The following is a 9,859-nucleotide window of genomic DNA, read 5'->3' on the forward strand; positions in this document are numbered from 1 at the left end:
GCGTCGATACGGGTCTCGACGCGATCCAGGGTGACCTTAAGAGCGGTAAGCAGGCTGGCTAGCTGATCAGTTGTGACATCTCTGTTGTTATCATTGTTGTTGTTGGACGAAGCTGAAGACGGGGCCATGGCTCTGAGGCAGAAAAAAGACTCACATTACAACTCAATCCGACACGGTTCTAAGACTGAACGCAGACAACACAGAGGACGAGACCAAGATCGACTCAACAAGACGGGGCGACCGTGTGTGGTCCCTCGGTGCTGACTCGATTTATGACGTGACGGTGTTTGACCGAACCTTTGACATGAGTCCAATTATGACGGCGTGACGCCATTGGACGGGTCTCGTGGTGAGACGACTCATAAGTAAAGACCCATAAGTACGTTTGCTTTGACTCGATAGACACGAGGCGGAATTGGAATGGTGGACTGAAGTTTTCGAAAATAGAAATTTTCAAAAAGATTCCTTTGTCGCTTTAATAGGCGGCTTCCGAAGATAAAAATCTCCGCAAGTCGATCAATTGAAAAGGGGGTTGTCTTAAGTTTATTTGCAAAAGACGGTTTGAGTTTGAGTCGGCTTGGAAAACAGTGTATTGTTTCCCAAGACGGTTTTGAAATTCAAAATTGTATGTTTTGAAAATCGAGTTTGAAATGTTTGAAGAGGTCTCGGGGACGGTGTATGGTCCTCGGGATCCCGAAAGTGTCTCGAGAAAAGGGTGTGTGCTTTTCTCGGGTTTTGAAAGAGAGCCATTGTCGACGCGAAACGGGTTAAAATCTGTGTCTAGACGCGGCGATTATAACGGCGTAAAAAGGTGATTTTGAAATGGTTATACAAAACCGGGTTTGAAAATCGTCATTACGACGGCCTAGAAAGGCGTGTTGAAATGGTTATACAAAACCGGGTTTGAAAATCGTCATTACGACGGCCTAGAAAGGCGTGTTGAAATGGTTATACAAAACCGGGTTTGAAAATCGTCGTTACGACGGCCTAGAAAGGCATGTTGAAATGGTTATACAAAACCGGGTTTGAAAATCGTCATTACGACGGCCTAGAAAGGCGTGCAACGGTCGGCGAAAGACCGAGGTTTGAAATAACCATTATAACGGCGCAAAAAGGTGTTTTGAAAGTTTGAAAATGACACGGAAGGACTTATGATCAAGTAGCACATAAGCACTCACAGTTCATTATATTATGCATCATGCTGACACGGGTTTTGGCTTAGAAGGGTGGGTTACACACCAAGCAATCAAACCCCGATTTACGAGAGGGATACCAATCCAAACAAAATGTGTAAGGAGGGTGCCCTAGCCTCGTGCTCGAAAGTGATGAAAGCTCTTTGACGAAACAGAAATGTGTAACGTCAACGGTATGCTTGACTCAATCGGGATTCGAAACGCGGGGATTAGAAAACTCACGCCGACGAAATGAGCCAATTGGTCGAAACGGGTTAGGTTGTGGGCCCGGACAAGGAACCCGACCGTGACCGTAATATCAATTAATGCATTCCAACCAAGACCTCGTTCGAGTCTCACCATTTAGGGATCACAAAGACGTAAGTGTCCTAGTTTTCCCCAGCGGAGTCGCCAATCTGTGGTCATGGGCCACGTCTCGGTCTGCGGATTTGGGGCCACCTACCGATCCGTAGTCACGGGCCACCTGCACGCCCAGTCGATCTGTGGACATGCAGCGGTCTTTTTGAAAGCCACGCTCGGCGGCGTAAAAATGCCTTCGACCGGATCGTTTTAGATCGGTCGGTTTCGTCTCGGTAAGGGTCTTGAAACGATTAGAGATGTTCGGAGTCGCCACCAAGCATTTGTGGGATGCCTGGAACCCGTTCGAATTCCACTTTATACCTCGGTCAAATCGAAGCACAAAGCAGCGTTTGACATAGGTACTAAAGATAAGGAAATCGTCCCTCTTTAGCATCCTATCTCTAGAATGACTCTCGTACGCCCTGGATAAGGTCGTCCACTATCCAAAGTTTCTGAGTAAGAGGTGAAGGTACGTATTAGGAAGCCCTTTAATCAGACACCCAATCCCGCCCGCGTTTAGCGGCCTCTACTGATCGATCTTGGTTGGTTGAATGCAAAAGTTGATAAAACGGTTTAAATGCATGAATGCGCATCCAATGATTTAAACCTAACATGTGAGAGCTTTCTAAGTCGGTTGATTTAATCCAAGTATCAAGTATAAGATATCGAGTTGGATTAATGATTGATTTGCATGCAAGACGAAAATTAAACATCCATTTACCGTATTAGGTTTAGGGTGCATAACATGATCCATTTGTCTTAGTAAAGCATTTGAAAATATGGTTTGAATAGTCATCTGATCCGTCCTATATCCGGGTTAACCGGAGTCGAGATCGTCCTAGACTAATGCTGGAAGGGAACAGGCCCTGTACCAGACGGCTATAAGAGGCGCGAGCCAGCTGGCGGTGTAAGGGGCCTCCCTCTGGTTTTGAAAATGAGAAAGAAAAGGCCTGCTTGAGGCGCAGGTTAGCCAACGGTTGTATGCCGTGTTCTGACTGTTTAGAAAACGTTATAAAACGTGTTGAAAATGGGCATTTGAACCCGGTTTGATTTTGAAAGGGTCGTTTAGACCGCATTTGTTGATTTGAAGAACTAGACTCGAATAATCATCATTGTTTGATAATATTCGGTGTCGGGTTCGGTTTGACAAACTTGACATGAATAGTTTTGAAAATGATTATGGACTAATTGTTTTAAGTCCATTTTGAATGTAATTAGTCGATACTCATCATCGTACCCGGGTTAAAATCCGGCATGGTATGTATAACCAAGGATGATTTTGTGTTGGTGACTAATATGTTTGTTTGAGAAATGTAAAGAAATAAAAACAAAAGGCTTTAAAATACCTCTTAAATGTCATTAACCAAATATTATCACCGAAACACGGATTTAACCGTCATGGTATGAAGAACCAAGGGTGAAAAATGCTTTATGGTTAAAACATGTGAAATGAAACAAAAAGGTTTCGAAAATACTTGAAATGGTAAAAACCGATTACAAATATGAAAAATAGATTAGGGGAAATGACGAGAACAAACACGGTTGATCTCTGGTCTGAGTACCTCATTTAGGCGCGAGCCAGTTGGCGACCTAAGGGGCTTCTGCCTCAGACCAAAAACCAGTTTTGGCTCGTTTATTCCATGTTTTGGTTCATGTTATGCATGTTTTAGCATGTTAAAGTCATGAAACAGATAAAAACATAATAAAAGAGGATTTTTACACCCTCATACTTACATGTTTGGTTATGGCGAGTGACCGACGTAAGTGTAATAACTCGTTTGATCGGAAAAAACTCGGTTTAAAACCGTTTTGGTAAGTAAAAGAGTGTTTTAAAAGTTTAGTGATGGTGTGGTGGTCAAAGTGGTCGGACAAGTGATTTAATGCACGATGACGGTACCAAACAATGTGTAAGGCTCGTATTTACGATCGGTAGGTCGTAAATACGCGTCGGATTGTGACTTTAGAAGTCGAGTCGAGAATTTTAAGGGAGAAGAGAGGGGGCGGACACTCGCGTAACTCTCAAATGGGTGGCATTTGAGGGGTATTTATAGGAGAATGAGTGGTTGTGTGAGTTTTGAGCGACGTGGCCACCTGGGCTGCTCAAAGAGGCGCGAGCCACGTCGCGGCACTTCGAGTTGTGTTGTCACTATCACAACAAACGCAATCATGATTTGTTCTATCCTAGGTTTTGTAGTCACATGTTTGGTACTTGACCAACATGAATCCGGGAAAACTTAGCATAGAAGGTTTGAGATATTTTTGGTTTTTGTGTTTGACTCGGTTTGACTCGTTGTTGGAGTCGGGATTTGAATTTTTGAGTCGGTTTTTGGTCCGGTGTCGGTTTTGACTCTAGTTAGTGTCGTTGCGACCCCGTCGTCGTGCATTAAACACTCCAGGTATTTTTGAAATGTTTTGAAATGTTTTGTTTTCGAAATCGTTTTAAGTTTTCCGACGTAGAGTTGTACACAAACTGTCGATCAAACGCTGCGATCCCAAAACATGTTGTAGTCCGATAATCATCGGGTGTTTGTTGGAGTCTCAGCAGATACCGGGTATCTACAAGTACTGACCCCGTTTATTTGTTTTAAAAAATGTGGTGATCCATTCGAGAATGGTGAGCAGTTGTTGAGCAGGTATGAGTCGAGATACATGGGATAGCTGGGATGTGTCGCCATCAGATGATAGAGTCTTCCGCTGTAGTTTTGATAGTTTTTAGACAGTTGTTTTGAGATTATGTAAACCGTATTTTGGCCATTGGTTTTGGATTGTATTTACTCACTTAAACGTTTTACTATTTAAACGTTGTTTCTTTATTGTCTTTTGATTATCATTGCCTCGGGAAACCGGGATGGTGACAGCTTTATACCTGAGTGGTCCTGGTAAGACACTTGGAGTATGGGGGTGTCACAGATTTCCATCAAAAAATATTAGTAAATCTGAGGCAATATTATGTTTTACCACCTAATATGTTCTATTTTTTACAAATTACCACCTATTTTGTTCAACTTTACAAATAACCACCTAACTTTCATGTTTATTCACACCAATTTTACTTATTTTACATTCTTATGACGGTTTTGTGTCTTTATCGACTCAAGTTCATTTTAACGACTTCCGATAAATTTAATGACCAAAATACCCTTACTAAATACTAATTACATATAATCCCTACTTCACACTCACTTGCAATCAATTGGAACAAATTCCCAAACCCCAAAACTTCCCCAGAAAACGTTGTTCAATTGCACCTAGGGTTCAATTAATTTCTGGGCATAGCAATAGTGGGTGGTAATTTGCAAGGGTAGTTGATGAATGTCATGACTAAGCTAACTTCTGGATACAGCATATTAAAACATCAAAGCATTCACTTCCCATATTATAACATCAAGGCATATTACATACCGAGTATTACATTCCATTATAACATCAAAGCATTCAAACCTTATCAAACAACTAGTGCCAAATCCTCGAATGCTTTATCTATCCATTACAGGATGCAAATTGACGCCTTTTATCTTAGTTTCCATGTCTTGATTGATTTAACACAAAACATAAATGCAATACAAACACTCAATCCAACCTTATCAATCAAAATGCCACCAAATGTCCAATAGCACAACAAAATAACGTAATAATCAACTCAAAAGATAGATGATGATGATGATGATGATGATGATGATGATGATGATGATGATGATGATTATAACATTTTCTGGGTAAGTTTGGGGGTTTGAGGGTTTATTTCAATTGGTTTAATGGGGGTGAGTGAGTATGAAATAAGTAGGATTATATGTAATGTAATTAGTATTAGTAAGGGTAGTTTGGTCACTAAATTTATCGGAAGTCGTTAAAATGAACTTGAGTCGATAAATATGCAAAACCGTCACAAGATTGTAAAATAAGTAAGATTGGTGTGAATAAATATGAAGGTTAGGTGGTTATTTGTAAAGTTGAACAAAATAGGTGATAATTTGTAAAAAATGGAATATATTAGGTGGTAAAACATAATTTTTCCTAAATGTTATGAAAATTTTTAATAAATAAGTCTGATGTAGCCTTAATATTTACCAATATAAAAATCACATGTGAATTAAAATTAGATGTTTTAAGTAGCCTTTTAACTATATTGTATTTTTTTTTTTTACAAAAACAGAGTTATAAAAAAACAATTTGCTAAGATTCTCTAAATTCGAATTAAAAACTAAAAAATGTTTTGCTTTTATATCAAGTAAGACAATTACGTACTAAATAAGTTTTAATATCATTAGAACATGGTTTAAGGACGGATATCAAGTTTTTGTTCACCTAAATCCTTTTGTTGCCTACACATTTCCCATGTAGTTTTTTTCTAACACACTATGTTAATATTATGAAAAGACAAAGGAAGTATCACCGACAAAAATAGAATAAGAAATAAACATACATTTAACGATAATTCAATTAATCTTGTAAGAGGGTTTACATAAAAATAGTATAAAAGAAATCTACTACAAAGCGATATTAGTGGATAAATTACAAAAAACTGTGCATTTTACAATAAGCTTATATAAATTACACAAACAAAACTCGTAGAATATATCTTATGTATAATGTAATTAACTGCACAATCCAACTTTGTAATAATAAGAAAATTGTACCATTCCATCTGCAAAAATAAATCAAGATGAGAAATACAAATTGACATCAATAAAAGTTATTTAAACAATACCAAATAAAACACAAATCTTATGTATGATATAACTTTATTTTTTTCACAAATGCAAATGATTAATAAAAATTATACGCAATGGAAAGTTTCAATAACATATGAATATGCCAAAAGGTTAGAAAAAAGAGGGTAAAAAATAAAAGTGCTTATTTTAAAAACTTTAGTTATATTAACTTAGCATCAAATACGGAGTTAAATTTTAGGGAGAGAAATGAATCATCAAAAAGGAAAAGGAAGAGCTAAAGAGAAAATGAAGAGTTAGAGATGAATAAGGGGTCATAAACGTGATTAAGTATTTTATCTTAATTCTATGAATGAATATTTTTAATTACTCACATATACCAAATAAAACACAAATTTTATGTATGATATAACTTTATTTTTTTCACAAATGCAAATGATTAATAAAAATTATATGCAATGGAAAGTTTCAATAATATATGAATATGCCAAAAGGTTAGAAAAATAGGGTAAAAAATAAAAGTGCTTATTTTAAAGACTTTACTTATGTTAACTTATCATCAAATAAGGATTTCAAATTTAGGGGGAGAAATGAATCATCAAAAAGGAAAAGGAGGAGCTAAAGAGACAATGAAGAGTTATAGATGAATAAGGGGTCATAAACGTGATAATAAGTATTCTATCTTAATTCTATGAATGAATATTATTAATTAGTCACATATTATCAAATGAAAGTTTCTAATGATTCTACGTTGTCGCATGTCTTATACATATGCTTAAGGTAGCCTTTTTATATTATTGTATTGTATAAATATGACATGTAGATTATGATAGGTAATTTAGCATGCCTTTAAGTTAGATATATAAATTTTGTATTTAGATAATAGATTTATTGATTTTACATACATAAATATGGAGCAAGGAGAAATGTAATGTAAACGGTTTGCATGAGAATGGTTTATAAATTATCTTATAAAATTAAAATAAGACATATAGTTGGTGGTTGATAGTTTGGCTTACTTTTTAATTATATTTATAGATTATTATTATTATTAAATTCACTTTGCATGAGAGTGATTTAAAAATTATCCTATGAAATTAAAATTATTTAAATTTATTTTTTTAACATTAATTATTATGAGAGTAACTTTTAAATGTGGAATTGATAATTTTTTTTTCATGTGTACTACTATGCTAGTATTTCCACGTGGACTATATTTTGCCACGTCACAATTAATTGTTGCCATGTCACATTTGTCTACGTGGCGTTTAATGTCTAGCCTTTTAATAATATTTATAGATTGTATTCGATACAGATTAATTAATCCCTTATATAGTTATATGTATGAGTTGGATTTTGTATCTTATTGTAATGTGACTAAATAAGATTCGATTTAGTAGATTAATATATTAATTTACTAAATTATATTGAGGTTTTATAAATATTTTGAGGTATAGGTAATTAGTTAGTTACATTTACAAGAGGTTGTAAATTTAACTAACTAACTATTATGGGACCCATTATATGTTGATATAATGGTAAAATATTACTCAATAAATTGAGTGAATATATGTTTATTAATTTGCCACATAATTGTTGTATGATCAAATTAATATTTAATTATGTAAGATAATTAAACATAAGACTTATAAACATTTGTGGGACAAATATTATAAGACAAAAATGGACCCATATACACTCAAGTGTACCGTCCAAATGGTGAGCATGCTTGATTTTTGGCTTTGTCATTTTGTTGTTGAAAAAGATGCTCCAACATCTTATGACATACTTTATACACTAAGCCTACTACCTACACTCATTGAATATTGCAAAAGGAAAATAAGAAAAACCAAAATGCTCTACATAAGAGCATTTTGGACGGCACAATCAAAGTGAGAGGAGAACACTTTGTTGTTCTCATTTTTCTTCATAACTATTTCTCTCTAAGATGCTCATATTTTCCATACATGCAAAACCTCAAAAACCACTCAAATACTAATATTTGTGATATATTACTAGTGTAGTAATATTAGTAATATTAGTAATAATTAAGGGTACATTACTACATAATATCTAGTTAACATTAGTAGTAATTTTTGGGTAAAATCTTGGGTGCAATCAAAAGGAGGGCTCCTAATATAGAGTCTTGGAGGATAATCCTAATACTTATCATAGCTCAAGAACAAGTGAAGGTAGGAGACCTTACTTGTGCCCAAAATCCGAAAACAACAATGTAAGAACCATTGTTTTCTTATTATATATATCTAATTTATTTATGCATGTACTAGATCTTAAATGAACTTAGTTAATATGTTAATTAGTTCACTATTAGAAGAGTCTAATAATAGGTATATGAACCTAACATATACTTAACTCAGGCGATTAATCTACCACCGAAAAACCCTCTCAAAAGAAAGCATCAGATGAAACACAAGTTGCAAACAAACTCAACAAACCTCAAACAATGAAGACTGAAGCAAATAGCATTAAATTACGCACAATGAAGACTCAAACAATGAGGACAGAAGCAAGCACCAGTTGGAGCTCTTGAAGACTTTGAAGTTGCCTTAATACTTGAACCGAATAATAAGAATATTAGTCGAGAGCTCCACTCTTTGGTTGATTGCGTAGCGCACAATCTAATTGGCAAACGAGTCGGTTACCAATTTGACCCATTGGGCACTGACAAGAAAGGTAAGAAACCTGTTCTTAACAATGTCGTGGCTGATAAATCTGTCCTTCTTAGTGAAGCGGCTGAAGCTTCTTGTAGTTTTATGATGCTTGTCAATGACACAAGTAGTGACCTTGGGAGAGCTGTTAATTTCTCTGACGGGGTTATGGATTTGGGTAATTGTAGCAGTGTTAGTAATGAAGTTTGTTCCGATGCCAACATGAATGTCAATTCTTCTTCTTGCCCCAATCAAAATAAAGGGGATTATCTTCTCAAATTCAACAAGAAAGGTGGGGGTCTTTCCCACCTTAGAATCGATGCAAACTCATATGATTGTCTCCTTCAAGGTAAAGAAATTCATGTTCATCAGCAAAAATTTTGAAGTACAATGAAAATTCGGGTTCACAACCTTCCACAAAAGAAAACTCAGATGGGAACTCTCGAAGAAGAAATATCTAAGGAAGCACCAGTTCCCCCTTTTAATCCTTTGTTTGAGATGCGTAATGAGAATTCTAGCTTTGAGTCATCGGAGAATGTTGAGTTGGTTGACGAGGAGGTTATTGTTCAAACTTCAAATTGATAAGAAAAAACGACTAACGTTGGTTTCTTCTATTGTTAGCAAGATCTTCATGGACCAATTTCATTTCGCAGCAGTTAGGGAGCATACAAACAATATTTGTAGTCGCAAGAAGGATCGCTTTCACGGTCAAGGTCAATTGGTGAGGGGGGCTGGTAAGTTGACGTCCAAATCTTTGGTTGTTGTTGAGCATTTAACATTTGGTTGCAGTTACATTGAGACGACGTCAGCAAACAAGAAGACTAATAGAAAGACTAAAAGAAAGGATGCCAATCTGTTCCAGTTAGACGCCCATTATCATCCTCCGTTTAAGAAACGTCGACTTTGTCATTCAATGTCGTCCATTTCTAGGATAAGCCAAGTTTGTTCGATTTCAAGTAGTTTTGGGGGCTCTAGCCTCTAGTACCCC

The sequence above is a fragment of the Silene latifolia genome, chromosome 8 (assembly GCF_048544455.1).
Source record: "Silene latifolia isolate original U9 population chromosome 8, ASM4854445v1, whole genome shotgun sequence".
Taxonomy (NCBI): domain Eukaryota; kingdom Viridiplantae; phylum Streptophyta; class Magnoliopsida; order Caryophyllales; family Caryophyllaceae; genus Silene; species Silene latifolia.